The sequence below is a fragment of the Seriola aureovittata genome, chromosome 5 (assembly GCF_021018895.1).
Source record: "Seriola aureovittata isolate HTS-2021-v1 ecotype China chromosome 5, ASM2101889v1, whole genome shotgun sequence".
NCBI classification, from domain to species: Eukaryota; Metazoa; Chordata; class Actinopteri; order Carangiformes; family Carangidae; genus Seriola; species Seriola aureovittata.
In genome coordinates this window covers 2,425,903-2,444,255 of record NC_079368.1, presented here as the reverse complement: position 1 = coordinate 2,444,255, position 18,353 = coordinate 2,425,903, and the positions used below count along the sequence as shown (strand labels likewise).

Sequence of the window (18,353 nt, the reverse complement as noted above, 5' to 3'; positions counted from 1 at the left end):
ACAACAATGAATTCAAATTAAAAATAAATGTACGAAAAGTTTTTTCAGTTTTAAAAAAATTTAATTGAATTCTGGAATTTCTTTTGAATAAATTATTAGTTTTCATTTTTCACTTTCATATATATTTTGATATTTGAGTTTTACTTTTTTTTCAGTTGCAAATCTTATTTTTTCACTTTTAGATATTTTTTTTTCAGTTTCAGATCTTTTTTTTCCACTTTCAGACATTTGGCCCTGATGTGGGGCGGGGGCGTGGCATCAACCGAGAGGGGCATGGAATCATGAGTGACAGCAATAACAAACATAACAAAGAAAGGCTGAGGAGGACCTTCCTCGATGACGTTGCCTTCAGTAAACGTAGGTACTGTGAGAAGTATGTAAAGCTTCATATACATCATCTTCACCGGGCCGCTGTGGTTAGTACTGAACCCATGTGGTACGCGTATTACCAGGTGAGCCACCGAGACGCCCTGAAATTTTTCATTTCAGTTTTTCATTTACAAAACTATAAACCCTGATTTGGCTCCATGACTGTCCAGCATCACACAGTGTGGGAGGAAGTGGAGCCTGGGAGGCGGAGTTTAGGGCAAAACAGCCGTCTCAACAAAATCTGGACCTTGTGGCTCCGCCCTCCGCCTGGAGCCGAGGACAGGGCGGCCGCATGATAGCTCAGCAAGTCCCGATACCTACGGATAAAGAAAAGCGGAGCAGCTCCACTAAACGTCTGCATCTCGGACGGGTCTTCCCGCGGAGAGTTTCTGTTGAATGGACATTTAAAGCACTTTTTTTTCAAGCTGAGCGGATTGAACCGTGAAGACGCTGTTAAAAGTTGTGCGTGTAGTTTTTGGAGAACTAGTTCATCTCAGTACCAAGTTGATTTTCCAAAAACCCTTCAGCATGGACTACCCTGATGTTTTCAATGGGACTAGGAGCCTTCGAAGTTCATGACCATGTAGAATAAAGGTACGGACTCCTCTGCTCTCTGCTTTAATACTGCTTCAGGCTGATATAGTCTGACATGTTGAAGTATAGGGAGAACAGTTACAGTCACTATTGTTCTGTCAGAATGTGTTTAAAGTGTTGTTTAACGGTGGGAGACAATATAATTATAGTCACGAATCAACTAGACCCAGAGCATGGAGCCTGGTTGGTTTCTGGCTGGTTGTTGGCTGGCTGCTGGCTGTCTGTCTGTAGACACTTTTCCTAACCAGACATTTAATCAGGTTAATTAATCCAATTCATCCTTAATGTGCTGGATGTAGGAGAGACTGAGTTCACCATCATAACTATGAGCAGTTATTTGAACTACAGCAGCCTGTGTTATTTTTGTCATGGCAGCCTGCAGAGACTTTTTCCCTTTGACCGCAACATGCTGCATTTTCCAACCAAACACAAACCCACCAGTGTGACTAGTATTTGTATTACCAAATGAGCTTATAATTACTACAAGTAAAAAGCAACACACATACTAAACAGTGTTTGTGTGCTGTGTAACCTCTGCAAAGGACTTCTAACAGTAGAAATCTCATTAGATGAACCAGTCCCTCCTCTCTGATGTCTGTAAACGGGTCCACTTCAGCACATCCGCTTGTCCAGAGTGTGTGATTTCTCCTCCGTCTCTGTCATGATGAAAACGAGCTGCTGGTAGATTGGTTTACCTTCTGCCTTCCTGCTGAGGAAACCTCGCTCCTCTGTGACTCTGCTCACTTTGTCTCAAGCTTTCAAAAATGACCTCACTATGAAATAATGTGATAGCTTTTACATCTACAGGCTGCCATCCAGACTGCACTGATCATTCCCAGTCTACCACCTTCAGGAACCAGACAAGTGATTTACAGTTTACACTTTTGAGGATGTACTATGTGTTGCTTTGCCTGGACTGAGTCTTATCCACCAGAGTAGACAGTGTTTGTATATCTGCTCCAGTCATTTCCACGTTCCACCTTCTTTTCTTTCTTGAGGGGAATCCCCACACAAAGTGTCACAGACCAGATATGTTTTCACTTTATCTAAATCACATGCGAGTATGATGGATGCAGATCTGTCACCGCGAGTTACATCTCTCAGTCACTGTCTTTTCAGTCAGTATGAATATAGCGAGAGGTCAGGAGGGATTTAAAGCACAGGGCTGAGACAGTTTCAGAAAATACACAATATTAATAAATATTTAAGTGTGAAAATATTTAAGTTTTTAATGTTGGTGTCGACAGACTTCTTGCATCATTTCTTGGTCATGAAACAGTGAATACAAGAACAGCACAAGTCTGTTAGTGCACTGAATGTGTTTTCAGGTTTAGGCTGGTCTGTCCTCAGGGTTTTTGTGTGTCTGTGTGTGTGTGTGTGTGTGTGTGTGTGTGTGTCTGAGAAAGAAATGGAGGAGGGCTGTTATATTAAAACATCAGCTTCAAGTTGGGTTCTGCTGAAAACTTGTAACTGTCACCATGTCTGTCTTAAAACAATAGTCAGGACCCTTAAACAGCTTTTTAAAACCATGCCATGATATTTTCAGTATATATCATGATGGAAGATATATATATCTGGATATGTGGGGCGTGGGCGAAAAGATCACATGACAATCTTTTTGCGTAGAATCGCTATCACGATCTGCATCCTACCGCTGCTCTGATTTTATTGAGAAAGTCCTTACTGGATGATGTGATTTATATCTTCATGCGGCTTTGTTGCTTGTGTCAGATGTTTGTCTGTTCGCCACTGTTCTTCACCCAGAATGCTGTCTTCTGTTTACAAGCTGTCACAACCAATCACACTTTTTGCTTAGTTCATACGGAGTATTTGTTTGGAGGCTGTTATGATATTTATTTATCAGGTGCTGAATTGTTTTGATTTGAAACTTGAGTTTCTCTGCTGACCAGCTAATATGATCACATAACTAGAATAAAAAAATAAAGTCAGATTAAGGATATGTTGTAAATAAGTGGATGAATTATCATTAAGTTTCGTACTCAGTGTTTTTGCTCTTCAGTCTGATGATGAACAAACTGTTATGAACATGAGATGCAGATTAAACAAAACGATTCCACTGATGAATATCTACTACTCCTTATTATTTATCACTTTATTGTAAACTCTTTTGTTCCTGTCAGGATCCTGTACGAATTGATGGCTCAGTTTTTCCAGGTATCTGATTGGTCGGTAGTTCGGCTGTTGACAGGTTTTGATCTGAACCTCTAAGTTAACATGCGTCAGGTTAGGAGTTCAGCGTGAGTTACCGGGGTGATTTACCCCAGTAACATGTGAGCCACCGTCGTAGGACTGAAAATCCAGAGTTAATCCTGAAGTTACCTCGATAACCTCTAATCCTGTTTCATATTACAGACCTCAGATTATTCATCCTCAAGTAGATTGTGAAAAAGGCTGCTCCATTCCCTTTTCACTAGGCTCTGATCCCCCCACATTATCATTATTTTGTCATTATCATTGTTATTTCATCAGTATTTTAGTTGGATGTTCTATTAATTTTTCAGGTTCAGTTATTCAATACATTAGTTGTGAGATGTGGTTGATCTTTGTTTGCAGGTTTGATATGTTGGAAGGGTCGGCCCACTTTGTATATTTTCAGTTGTTTGTCTAGGTGAGTGGGGTTGATCAGCAGCTCAGTCAGGGAAAGGGGAAACAGGTCTGTGTGGTTAGGTCCTGTTAGTGAGCGACTGGGCAGGAGTATGTGGGAAGAGGGGCAGAACTGTTCTGCAGTAAATTACAGTGGGGTGAACTTGTGCACCTATGAATAATATCTGGTGCTTATTGTAGAGTGGGAATTGTCAGCAGTAACAGAAGTTAGTATGTGGTGGTAGTGTGGGGTTTGGTATGCTTGGACGGACATGTGTAGCATTAGCTCACCCCCATACTTACCTGAGCTGGTGGTAGGCTCCAGTCAGGTGAGAAGCAGAAGATACGATGGCAGTGAGGAGTCATTAGAAAGTGTAAGAGCAGGTGGCAGCTTGCTGTGAGGCTGCAGATTTTATTTCTTTGACGTTATGGGCGTAGTTATTTTTCTGTTGAATCTCCCGAGGTTCATTTTTCTTCCGTTTGATAATATTTTTGTTAGTCCAACCTGTTGACCTGCTTTCTTTGGAATATCCCTTTTAAAGTTTCCAGTGCCCAAACACCATCGTCTGCCCTTTTTTATAGGGTAGCAGCGCTACATAGATCTTATGCCAAAGTAAGATCATTCACAATATGAGATCATCAGATCGCCCACCGTGAAAGCTCCTCTAAGGCTCTTCATAAATGTGCTATTTAACTTTTTGATTAGGGCTGGGTATCGCCACTGATTTCCTGAATCGATTCAATTCCAATTCACAAGGTTCCGATTCGATTTGGTTTGATATCGATTTAATCAGAGATATTTCAGTTTCAATACCAGTTTTTCTTGGAATTGAATGAGATTCTCAGAGAATCAAAACGGAAAATTTCCCCTCTAACCTGGTGCATTATTAAAAACATTAATGTTTACATTACAGATGGACCCGAAGCAGTTACATTAATGCTCTTTCTGTTTAACATGACCAACAGTTTAGACACAAATCTCAAGAAGAGATCAAGGTTGATCTCGGGATTTTGGATTATTCAAATGAAGATGGAGGTTAATCAGAGAATTAATCTTTTTTCAACCTATTTTTGATGCATAAAATCATAGGCTGATGATTCCTGTCCCTGCAAAATTTGTCTATATTCAAACATTCTTGTTTACTGTTTATTCATTTGTGGTTTCTATGGGAACAGTATTTGCCCCTTGGAAAAAGGGGCAAATCACAACAAGTTGAATTTGACCCTGAACAAACACAAGAGCTCAAAGCAACAAAAGAGAGCAGAATCGTGCTAAAGACATTTAATCCTAAACCAGATTGTCGCCTCCATCTTCAGTTACTGTCTCTGAACACGTATAAACTTGCTTGACGCTTCACTTCTGGCATGCTCACCAGTTCCCTCCACACATACAAAAACACACACATCACCTACGACTCACACACACACCCAGGAGAGTTTTCTGGGCGGGGGGAGTGTTGTTTGTGAGACAGAGACAGTCATACGAGAAAGGAGAATCCGTTGAAGAAAATTCACTCAAGTCTTTAGTTCCAAGTTTGCTGTAATACCATGTGAGTTTATTGGTAGTCCAGAATACAGTGAGCCTACTCACACAGTTATTTGCTAGATTTCACGTGGAGCAAGCTGCAATATGTTGAGTATATTCCTTTCACCCATGCCTCAGATATCCCCTCTTTAAAATGCTTCCAATGGATGAGATGAACTCCTCAGTCCTCACCCTAATGGAGATTATATGAGGCTTCAGACGAGTGTCTTTCACAGTTACAGTCTTAGAAGTATGAAATGTCTCTTCTCCGCTGCAGCTCAGCAAGGAAACAAGAAGATTGAATTTCAGAGTAAAAAGATTATAACTTTGGAAAATACCCACTTGATTAGATTGACTCAGACCACTGAGTCATCACACTGACTTCAAGATTAACACAGGCTGTGGATATTGTTTCCCATCACTTAAACTGAAATCATGTTAGGAGGCCGGAGCTAATAAAAGTTGTTTCAATGGACATGTTGGCACGTGATTGTTGTTTTAAGACAGAAAGTTGAAGCTCTCCTTTAAATGTGTTTGTTCAGATAGGACCGGGAGCTCATAGAGGGTGGGACACCAGCTGATTCCTACTTATTGTCAGAATGCAAGTTTTTACATGTACATGGTGCTGTAAACAAAGAACTGAACAGATTATTATATGACACACTTGTCTTGTAAACAGATACAAGCATATTCCTGAAACGATCTTTCATGCATTCAAGAGTAGGCATTCTGCTGTGTTTTAGAACCAGTTTCACGGACCTGCAGTTCCGACTGTGGCCACAACATCTCTGTTTACCTCCATGCAAAGTGCTGTTCATGCAGCCTGGGTCTTCATACATCTGTTATTTATTTTCAAAACCCCCACAAAGCATTTCTGCAGGCAGCTGCACCCACACCACCCCACATGTTTCTACAAGCTGAGGTCTGTACTACGAAGCATGATTAGAGGTTATCAAGGTAACTTCAGGTTTAACTCTGGATTTTCAGTCCTACGATGGTGGATCACCTGTTACTGGGTTATCACCATGCTAACTTACACTGAACTGCTAACCTGATGCAGGTTACCTTAGAGGATCAGATCCAAACCTGTCAACAGCCTAACTACTAACCAATCAGATACCTGGGAAAACTGAGTCATCATTCAGGGAACAAAAGAGTTTACAATAAAGTGATAAACAATAAGGAGTAGTAGATATTTATCAGTGGAATGGTTTTGCTGTCGAGGCCAGCATGTGTCCACTCTGGTTTTAAAATAGAGCTGATGTCTTTAATTAGAACAATGATCCACACACTGTTGAATATTTCCCATGATTATAGATCTGTTCACTATTCACTAAGTGAATGTTTGCATTTAAACAGTAAAAATAATAACATGCCCAACACATCTGTTTCTCAGATGAGAAGAGACCAGTAGCAGTACTGAGTTTGCCTGCTGTGTGCCAACTCTATAAACAAGGGAATAGCAAATATGTTATTATTATTATTTACTATTATTATCATTTATTTTCCAAGTTGTGGCATTTTTCCATGTACAAACACTGTAAACAAACCTGTCACCTACCCACCACAGTGCTGTTAAAACAGAAACGCAGTGGTTACACTGCGCTCAGAGAGGAAAGAGTGAACTGCAGCCCTGACATAAGTTTTAAAAACACACAATCAGTGATCGAAGTGTCTCATATGGAGGCTTCCAGACTGACAGGAGCACCAACCTGGTTTTATCCAGGTTGCACAGCGGCTAGCAGTGATGACATTGCTCTGAACAGAAAGGCAAACTCATCTGGCAGTGTAAAAGGAGGCTATCGCCTTTTTTAGCAGGCTTACCCACGTTTGAAAAAACGGTTAACTTTGGTGTTAAAAGTTATTACAAGGCTGTAAAATCTCCAGAGGAGTGCTGTCACTGCCTTACGCTGTGTTTTGACTGACACAAAGCAAACCCATGTAGGTTGCCGCACATGCCTAGGAGAATGTTGATGCTGTACAGAACCTAATGTGAGTTTAATTAACCACAGTAATCGGTAATCTACCACGGTTATAGTGATAAGTAAAATTTTAACCCAAATACTGTCTGCCATTTTCTTCTGTAACTTATTGTGAAACTGGTAACCATTTCATCTCTATTCAAATATGAACTTGATTCAACTAGTTTAAGCCCGTAGTCTGAGTGACTGTGAATCCACCTGCTGAACAGAGCCGGAAGAAGAAGGGAAGCACCTGGAGATGCTGGTTCACTCACTCCACAAATATACATGCACACATGCAGTAAGTGAGACTATGATGAGGTCACGTGCGTGTGAAACTGTTAGACTCCAGCTCTGGACAGAGTCCGGCTGCTCTGCTCTGTCTGCACGCCGCTCACAAACTGCTGACCACAGCTCACCATGGCCTGAAACAATAAATATCTCTAATCCCCGGCATGTTCCAGCCCCCGTTTAGCGTGAGAGCCCTGAATCAGTCTCACCTCCAAACAAACCATGTCCTCTTTTACATGCTGTATAACAAAGATAAAAACTCGAATTAATAACTAACTTCAACCTGACTTCACCTCGACAGAGACTCTCTCCTCTGCTGATGAGGTGAGGTTTCTTACTGTGTCTTGATTTCAGTTGATTTGAGCTGTTGCTTGATTTTATTATTATACCCTGACACTGTGATGTGCTGATCTGAGTAGGTCTGTGAAGTGAATATAAGATGTGATCCATTAGTCGCCGTCACTTGTGGTCAGTTTTGTGATGTTACATTTATTTGAGGAGCAGTAACTTAAATGGTGGTGGTAGTATTTCAGGCTGTGAAGAGCAGGAAGAAGGACATGTACTGTGGGGTTACCTGGTGGAGCATCATGCTGCTGCCGCTGTTTCTGTTCTGTCTGATGTGTTTTCTGATTGTTTTCTGATCTCATGTCAAAGATTGGTATCAGGGCCGATCAAGGCATTTAACTGATGGATTTTATCTAGCATGAACCTAGGCCTGATCCTTTTGTTTTACATTAGCTGTCACACAGGTGTCGTAAACTGAGAGCGCAGATAGTGGCAGGACGCAAAAAGTCTGTAGTGTGGAAATATTTTAAATTGGAGAGCGAGTACAGTGACCCTGAAAGCTCAAAGCGCTGCTACTTAAGAAAACAGGCAAATACACAAATGTGCTGCAAATTATGAAAAGATGATCAATTTGACAAGACGTGCTGCAAATACTCAAAACACAATGGAAGTGTTTCCAGCGGACACAAGCGAGTGAGGGGATGAAGGCGTAGTCCTGACTGCAGCGGCCCGGGTTCAAGTCTGACCCGTGGCCCTTTGCTGCATGTCGTCCCCTCTCGCTCTCTCAGTGCTCAGTTGTGAATTTCGAAGTTAGAAGCATTGAACAAGTTTAGTCCCAGCCAGGTTCATCACTTTTTAGTGTCCCCTGAAAAAATGCTTCCATTGTGTTGCTAGTATTTGCTGTTCATTTCTTGTCAAATTGATGTTTTCCAGATTTGTTTTGTCTGTGTTTTTGTTTTGCCAAGGCCAAAAAGAAAACACAGCAGACAATTGAATTCATGGCTTTGGATGACCAGCCCATCGCTGTGGAACTGTGATAAGAAAAATATTTTTATTTTGTTTATTTTAGTATTTTATATATATATATATATATATATATATATATATATATATATATATATATATATATATATATATAAAATAAAAAAAAAAGCTTGAAGGATTCAGGATGGGATTCAGAAATGTTTATTTCTTAATGTATTGCAGCGCTATTCAACCACCATCAGACTGTCGGCCTCGATGTGACGTTATGGAAGGACTCTAGAGGCTGACTAAGGGACTACCTAAACTTTGTCTTACATCATCTGATCAATATTGACTCCAATAATTTCATAGTTGGGTCTGTAGCACAGTCCTTAGAGGGTGGTCCTGCCACTCAGAAGCCGTCTTGGCAGTGACCCCGGGCTCACAAGAGCAGAGCTGTAACTAACCAGTCAGATCTGATAAAAAGCAGGTTTGATGGCTTTGCACCAAAATAAAATTTAAACCTTTTTTCCAAAGGTCTTACTTCTACTACACATGGGGTTTCATTTGTGTCAGTGCAACAACACGATTGGCTTGTTAGGGGGAGGGTGAGACATGTGTCACATCTTTGGTGTTACAGACTTTTCTGTTCAGGATTCTTTAAGTGGTTTTCTGAGACTGTCCTCTTGTAAAAAACGAGCCCATAGGTCGTCCGTGCAGCAGCTTATAGTAGTTAGATGTGTTGCTAGGCGACATCTAGCGGCCGTAGTAATTATGACAGGAGCAAAGGGAAAAGTGCGGTGACGTAGTGTAAAGAGAGACGAAGTCCACGTCAGGAAGAGGTTGTGGTGGATGGATGAATATGACACAGGAGAGCGGTGTTCGATTCCCTTATGAAAGCAGCAGTTTATGTTGTTTCTATTATCCATAACCGTTGACAAAGTTAACTATGTTGTTATTGTAACCATGACAACAATAATAATATTGAGGAAGTAACCTAAACCACGATCTTTCTTAAACCTAACCAAGCCATGATCATGATCGTTATTATAGTAACTAGGGATGCTCATTTTGAATCTTTTTCTGACCGATAGCCGACGCTCGTTAACCGACCAGTAACTGTTAACCGACAAGATCAAAATGTACTATTTAGAATGGAATACCAATATAAAGAAGGGGCTTATTTTTACATGTGCGGAACCGGCATAATCGCCTAGATCTCCTGAGTAGGAAAATATTTTATAACTTAAAATAAATAGCAAATCGCAGCCAGACTTTCTAATGTATAAACAGTTTAACAAAATGAAAACACACACTGAATCCTCCAGCACTGAGAGTGCTGTAAGGAAAACCTTCTACTCCTCTTCCTCCTCCTCTGCTCTCGGCTAATTAATGATCCAAAACAGCCAACAGGTGAACAAAACCTAAACTGGTAGTTGCATTTTTCAGAGCTCAAAATAAAATAAACAGGGCAGGTCTACCTCCGTCCTCAGCATGGGCCAAACTTGTGCCACCTCAGGAACATCACATTTCCTGGGTAGCTGCTCACATCATGTAGAAAATCAATCAATAAAAACAGCTTGTGAGCTCAAACTAATTAAGTTACAGTGTTAAGAAATCATGGTAGTTCCTCTGCTTGGCAAGATTTAAGATTTACCACTTTTTTTCTTTTTTTTTTCAAATAACACAATAAAAGCCTAATTACTTGAACTTTTGGACCAAATTTGGCCCAAAACCAGAGTGTTGATACAGGGTTTCCATCACTACTGCAGCTGCAGAAAGTCTTTTCACAGACTGGACAGGTTTTACACCACATTCTGGATGTTAAACTGGGCACAAACCACTGGAATGGACTCTTATTAAACCATTTCAAACAGCATTGGAAAAACGAGCTGCTAATTAAGTCGTGACTGTCAATAATTACAGGAAGAACGTGATATTCTGTGTAGAAAGGAGACAGTTGTGTTTTGATGGATTTTTAAATTGGATTTTTAAAGCCACTGATTGACTTGTCCAGACCACAGCGGACCAAAACAGCGTTGTTCCTTTATTCTGTAACTGTGTGACATTCGGGATGAACTGAAATGGGGCTTTTTCTAATCTTTGGCCATATGGCGCCACTAGAGAAGCAGGGTGGAGGGGGAGGGGTGGAATGAGACATGTAGGTCAGCCTGAAACACGGAACAAAGAGTGGGAAACTAATCCTTGTTGTCAAACTGGAAGGTGGACGCGTTTGTTCAGCGCCATCTGAGTGTGTAGACCTCAAACGCTTTGAGAAGATGTCGCGTATATCTGAAGGAGAAGGAAGCAGAGACCTACTTTTACATACATGTAACTGCACTTCCGCATCCAGTAAGTGTCACTGACCAGAGTGATGCTGGTACGTAGTACATGAACAGGAACTGTTAACAATGTGTTCACCCACAGAGGAGATGGCATGCAGGTCGCCACATTGACAACACTGTGATTGACAGTTTAACTGTGGTTCGGTGAGGTTAACGTAGGTTTATGTTCGGCCATATTCAGATCAACCTGATGATAAGGTTCATTCTGAAAGAGCCACAATGGCTCCATTGCTTTGCCTTGTAGCTGTAATTCCAGAGGTGGGCGATGTCCAAAGCTCCATTACCTGAGTCACAGTTTTGATACTCCTGGTCAAACTTGGTCAACTTGCTTTTATTCAAAAGTACTTTATATCAACACATTGTTGTATTGTTCCACATTTACAGAACCTAATGACTGAAACAGCCTACTTACTTACTGACTGACTGACTGACTGACTGTAGAACTGAGGATAAAAAGCTTGTAGAACATGTTACAAAGCTGATAGAAATGGACATAAAATCAACATAGAATCAACAATTTTCATTTTGATGTTCATTTCACAATTTCCGTTTCTTTTTGTGTATTTAACAAGCCCATTAAGTACAGCACTCAAGTAAATGTACTTTGTTACTGTCCACTCCTCCTTAATTCACATCCTCATTTGTTGTTATTGTCGTCACTCAGACTAAACAAGCATGTCACCTGTTTATTGTAAGTATGTATCTTTCTGATATTTGTTCATATAATTAACATTTCAAATTTTTTTCATATCATGCCTGACTCGAGCCTGATGAGTTAACAGTAAACACCAGTGAATGGTCACATGGTCTCAGACACTTGGACCCCACTGGTGATGTAATGTTGACCTCACACCAAACGACTTTTCAAGCAACTTCGCAGACAAATTCCTAATGTCTGAATAAAATCATGAGAGTTTTGCTCCTGTTATCTCGATAGTTTGGTGTCAGGTGATCGTCAAGTGCAAGTATTACTGACCTCGTTGTCTTTGCTCGCAGCTGTTCACTTAAATTCTGTATTTTAATGCAACAACTGTCTTTGTGGTGCGTTGTTTGTAGTATTTCTACAATTAACCAACTTCCTGTTTACACTGGCTCGCAAATGCCCAGTGAACATCAATGGTCATGTGATGGCATGTATTTTCAGGTGTGTTAGTATGGACAGAGATTATTTCTGATACGGAGCTGAAACGCTCACGGGGACGCAGATTGTATTAGTGTGGACGTAGTCTGAAAGTCTTTCAGACTTTTGGACCCCGCTGGTAATGTAAGCTGAAGCAGTGGGTGCGTGTTCTTCTGTCAAACAGCTGTTGTTACCATGGTCACAACCTCCATTTACCCCTATTTTACACCTGTGTGGACACCTTGTAAACGAGCTCTGTGGTTTCTGAATGAAGGTGGGCTGCCATGAATCTGCATCAACACAGACTTAAGGCCTTTAATTCTGTTACGAGTGTTGAGCCAGAGATTATGTAGAGAGGGGGAGGGGCTCCATTCAGAGGGATTTAGGTCATTACTGGAAATGTCATGTTAATACTGTTGTTATTTTACTGATGTATGTCAGCAGCTGATGAACTGATTCAGTTTCCATCTCTCTGTCTGTCTGAAGATTACACTTTAAAGCCTTTATGAAAAGGCCTCATTCACACACCCTCATTACAGGGTTTCAGGCACAGGAGACTGTCATCAGGTTCCTGCACACTTTTTAATAAATACTCTCCCTGTCTCAGAGGAGACTGAGTCGACCAGTGGAGGCCGGAAAGTAAGGGACTAACATGTTGCTCCCCACCAGCCACAAAGTTTATCTGCAAGTTAGCAAGTTTAATACATAATTAAAAAGATTTGCTTTTGCTTTTTAAATGTTCCATATTTTTTTCTTCTCTTGTGTGTTTTATTTAAAGTGTTGATCCATAAAAAGATATATTTGTGATTTTAAGACCCAAAAACAGTCTCAATCTCTTTTATTTGTTTCTTTTCTTGTGTGTGTGTGTGTGTGTGTGTGTGTGTGCGTGTGTGCGTGCACGCGCGCATGCGTATTATAGGATGTTCTAATAGTTGATTGTATACAATAATAATAGTAGTAATAATAATAGATAGATAGCTAGATACATTATTTATCCCCTAGGGGAAAGTCATGTGTCCATTAGCTCATTATTGATAATTAATAATAATAAAAACAGTTGATAATAAATAAACAGTAATAATTAGACTAGAAAATTCCAGGGAAATTTTGAGTGCCACGGGGGCTACTGCCGGGATGAGTACATGATTTATTTCCAGTGTTCAAAAGTCACCCTGATCATATTCTGGTTTTGAGAAATGTCTTGATATAAAAGACTCTGATATAAAACAATGTCACATCCCTCCATCATGTATTATGTGGGAAATATCTCACATTCTGTGTTGTTTTTTTTAATAAAACAAGAGGCAACATGTCTTCAAACTGGCATTTAAAGGGTTAAAATCCTGAAAACTAATAAACATTTGGTAGGTTTGAGCAGAGCTGAAGTGGTTTAAGAGATTTATGCAAAAAAAGCAGAAAAAAATATTGATATATGATGATTTTATAGCATTTTCTTTTTGTATCCTTTTTTGGACGCGAGGAACCCCAGAGGGTACAAAATGTGTTACCAGTGTATAATAGACCTGTAACAGTAACTGACATTAGATTTTAAAAATATGTCAAAAAAGACACTTTCTTGCAGAAATCCATACCTTCAGCTGTAACACAGCCAAAATGATCAGCAAATCAAAAAAGAAAAGTGAAGAAAATGTCCAAAAAAGGACAGAGGGACCCCTGAGGGTTAATAAATCCCATGAACCGCTATTTAAATTACCACTATTATGTTTTTTTCTGTGCTAAATTTAACATTACTGGGGAGGAGAGCAACGCGACTAGAAGTGACAGCGAGAGAGGGCTAGTAGCTTCTCCTCTCCTCTGTCTCAGCGGAGACCGTCACAACTTGTGTGTTTTATGAATCGGTATTGGATTAGAGATTGAAGATCACTTTTAATTGGACAATCAATTTTTTTCAACTCTCCCCCACCCAGTTCAAAGTGATGCAAAATATAATATATAATATGTATAATGATATAATAATATAATAATATAAGTGTGTATATATACATGCACACAGGTCACAAAATCATATGTATATACTCAAACATCTACATTTTGTATATTGTCATCCTGCTCATGACCTCCGACCAGAAGTTTGCATGAGGGGGCGGAGCCAGAGGGCATGGAAGTAACTGTCTGTTGTGGTTGAGCAGTGTGAACATGTATTGTTTTGGCTAAAGACCATGCGGTAGGGTTTGTGGGTAGTGAAGGACTTTATACTGAATTAGTTGGGTTTTAGAGTTACATGTCATAGAGAAGATGTTATTGCATATGTTTGTCCAATTGAAATCTGATGGAAGGTTATTTATGTCTGTCGTCCATTTGTCTACGGGGATTGATAGTGTTCTGTCGTTGGATACTATGAGTTTTTTTGGTTTGAGCGATTGTAACTTTGAGTAGAAGGGTGGACTGTGACTCTTAAAATCTTCGAGTTTGATGGTTTTTTTTATGAATTCTCTTAACTGAATATACTCAAAATGACAGTGACCTGCTATGTTATATTCTTTTTGGATGGTGTCAAAGGTCAAGAGCAGGCCACCATTGAGTAGCTGTTCCAGGCTGGTTACTCCTCTCCCAATCCAGGCTGAAAAAGCAATGGTTTTCCTATTGATTAAAAACATAGGATTGTTCCATAAAGGTGTATGGAAGGATGGTGAGAGGATGTGATGGAGAATTTCATTTGCTTTCCACCAGGCTGAAGTGTTGATGGTATTGTTGTTTTGTTTTTGTTGTAGCAGGCATGAGTTTTTATGGATTTGTATATAAATGGGAGTAATTTGATGCTTAGTTCTTGAGTTAAGACAGGGTATATGACAGTATAGTTAAGTCTGAATAATACATTTAGGTTTGAAGAAATGTGAATTCCAAAATATTTTGTTTGTTTGTTTGAAAATAGGGTCCCCGGCCTCAGCATCCTATTTGCTTATAGGCAGGATCTTGGTTTTTGACCAGTTGATGGAGTAGCCAGACTCCCAACTGCAATTGCTGATCAGATTATGGTCTGAAGCAAGTGATGATGAGTGGTTTGTGATGTATAACAGAATGTCATCGGCATATAAACTGATTTTGTGGTGAAGTGATTTTGATTTGACTCCTGTGATATGGTCGCATTGTGTAATTGAAGCTTCAATGAAAAGTGTAAACAGTAATGGTGATAACAGGCAGCCTTGTCGAGTGCTTCTCTGTAATAGAAATGGTTTTGATATGACTCCATTGGTTATAACGGAAGCAGTGGGTGGATTATAAAGTATTTTAATCCAGTTGGAGTCAGAAATCCAAAGTGATTTAGAGAGGTGAAGAGAAAATGGATGGGTATCGAAACCCGGTATTGATCGGGCCCCTGGGCTAAATTTTTAAATAGACTGGAGTATTGATAAGCTCGGACGTTATAGGTTCTGCTTTAAAAAATAGCTTTCCTGTTTATAATGGCGACATAAATTCTCCAGCACACTCTTAAAAAAAAAAAAAAAAAACACACACTGGCTTAACTTTTAAAATATTAAGGTAACAAATTACATGGGTTTTGTTTTTGAGTAATTCCAACTCAGCCATTATTGAGTCAACACCATGAGACTTTTATAGTTCGACTATCTCAATTACTTAAGTACAACTTTGTCCTCTAAAAGCTTAATTAAGCTGAACCAACTTAATTTTAATGAAAAAGTATTTGCAATATTAAGTGGCCAAATTACCTAATTTAAGATATTCTGACTTGATTTATTTTACTTCAGTTCAACTCAGAAATGTCCATGCAAATTGTTACCCAAATTTTTTATTAGTAACTTATTTCACTTCAGTCAGGATAAATTACACATAGCAATTCCAGTTTTTTGATCAAACGGTTTATTTTAAAACCAATGCCAACTTATGTCCAAATTGTCTTTAACTGTGAAAAATTTTTATACCACCAATCAAGCACAAAATAGGTGCAGGTTTTTACCAGGAAGTTGCCCTAAAAAAAAAAAACAGCATATAAACAATTAAATTACAAATTAAATAACTGAACTAAAGTACTGAACTCTGTGCATGTTAAAGAATACAATAGAAAAATAACAATAATAATAATGAAAAATAAAATAATAACCATGTGAAAAGCAATACATAAACAAAGGTTAGCTGATATATGTATTCTCCCCTGGGAACAAAGAGGCATTGTTTCCAAGTTACTTACAATGTAACAAGTTAAATACATATCTGATATATATGAATACTTCCAAAAAAGAACACACAGTGTACAGATTGTTGAGCTTGAGCTTGTGATTGAGCTTGTTGTTAAACTGTATCACATTCTACTGACTTACTTCTGTTTAGTCCACACCATTTAAACGTATAACACCTCTATAGCACACAATACTGTTCTAAGTCACAAACTACACGTGCCAAAATGACTATAAAGTTAAACCCACACCCCTGTAATACTGTCCGAACAGTGACCGTTATAACATTCATGCTGGTACGATTTATTGCAGTGCTGTTGTATTACAGCTAAATTCTTCACATTTTTAGTACAGCAGTTTAGTGTTGAGAAACATAACCTTCGGACTGGCTTTTAGACTATTATACCTCTTCTTTATTTCATTAAGGAGCTTCAGTCTTTCTTGTTCCAAACTTCCTTCTGTTTCTCCTCGTGGGTGAGGGGGTAAACAGTTAATCTCTGCCTTTCTTGGCTTTTTGATGTTCTTTGCAGGTGTTTGCTCATGTGGTCGCTTCTTTTTGAGAGAGTTCACATCAACCTCAGGGCATCCAAGCCCTCTCAATTTAGATCTAAAGTTGCCCATTTTATATTTAAGACCTCCATCTATTGTATTTCAGAGATATCTACTGAAATGAGCATACTAACCAACTAGCCACGTCCCGGACCGTGTTGTTATACCACTTTATGACACTAGATGCTGTGTGAGTCAGAAGTCATGAAGAAGAAGAGCTTCCTCTTGAACTTGAAGTTACGCTACAGCTCCCGACTAAGAAAAAAGAAAATGCTGCCGACGAGCATCACAGAAACGCAGAGATGTCTGAGGCGCCTAGAAAGAGATCTTTATCTCCACCCCGAAGACCACTCTGACAAGAAGCCACGTTCAACTGCAAAGAAGCAAGACACTGGTGAATGCTGGTGTGTTTTTCCTCCACTGGAGAAAGCTCCGGGTAAAGAGACACGGCTTGATGCCGAGCTCTAGAATTCCAGTCCAGTCCTCCCCAGTGTTGGACCAGCACCTGCCTTTTCTTCTGGGTCTGGCCTCATCAACCATCAACAACCACATTACAGTAACACCTCAGAGTATTATCCCTGCACAGAACACATGTTGTCTATACTGTGATCTTCTGCACATCCTGCTCAGTGGGAGTTTTGTCAACACTTTTGTACATAGTTTTTTCATAGTTTTATTTTTTTAATTTTATATATGTGCATCTTTGTATATTTTTGAATGTTGCAGTATTTTACCCTTCTATTGCTATTTCCTGTTAATATGTTTATTGGATACTGCACCAAACACCAAGCCAAATATCTTGTAAGTAAAAACCTACCTGGCAATAAACCTTATTTTCTGATTCTGCCTTTGTGATGATGTCATCATCCCTTCCTCATGCTGCTGTAGCTTGACACCCTTGTGTCATGCAGTATTCCCTTGTCTTCATATTTTTATAGGTAAATAAAAACATACTGTTTCTCAAGAATGTCAGGAAGGATTGTGGTAAAGTTGAGCTGAATTTGATCCTTCTGAAAGCTTCATCTCCTGAGGCAAGCACTAGCTCTGTGACCTAAGCGAAGTAGGCCAACGCTGTGAACGCTTGGTAACATGTTCAGGTGATGAAAGAATCAGTGTATCCTGCGACCCAGAAGAGCAACTGCTGTAGAAAGGATGGATGGAGGTCACTGGAGTATAGAGTGCGGCTGCTGAGCTATAGATGGAGGTCTCTGATGCATTTTCAATGGAACTATCAGTAAAGTCCCATCAGTAAAGTTCAGAGTAACTGTGGATGCTCATTTGACAGAGATACTGATGTAGTCTGTTATTACCTAGAATATAAACTTATATAATCTTATCAACCTCTTAAAATGCTTTACAATGATACCCACATTCACCCATTCACACACACATTCAGACACTCGCACACCAATGTTAGGTCACAATTAAGTGTCTGGCCCGAGGACCGGAGGATGATCCCTGGACGACCCGCTCTACCTGTGAAATCTGTGAAATATTTAGCACAGTCTTATCACCGCATGCTCTGCGGAGGGAATGATGGGAGTCCGTCCTGCTGCGGCCCACAGTGTGCCGTTCAGCCTGCGACGCTCCTGG

The 18,353-nt window shown here is 39.7% G+C and overlaps 1 protein-coding gene across 3 annotated transcripts in view; it reads left to right on the top strand.

Annotated features, from left to right (window-relative positions):
* The first annotated feature begins 232 nt into the window (after positions 1-232).
* Positions 233-18,353, top strand: part of pdzd2 (PDZ domain containing 2) — a 68,488-nt gene continuing 50,367 nt past the window's right edge. For all 3 annotated transcript variants that reach the window (XM_056376925.1, XM_056376927.1, XM_056376924.1), the window contains exon 1: positions 233-963. The gene's annotated coding sequence lies outside the window, so the exon portion shown is untranslated. The remainder of the gene's footprint in view (positions 964-18,353) is intronic.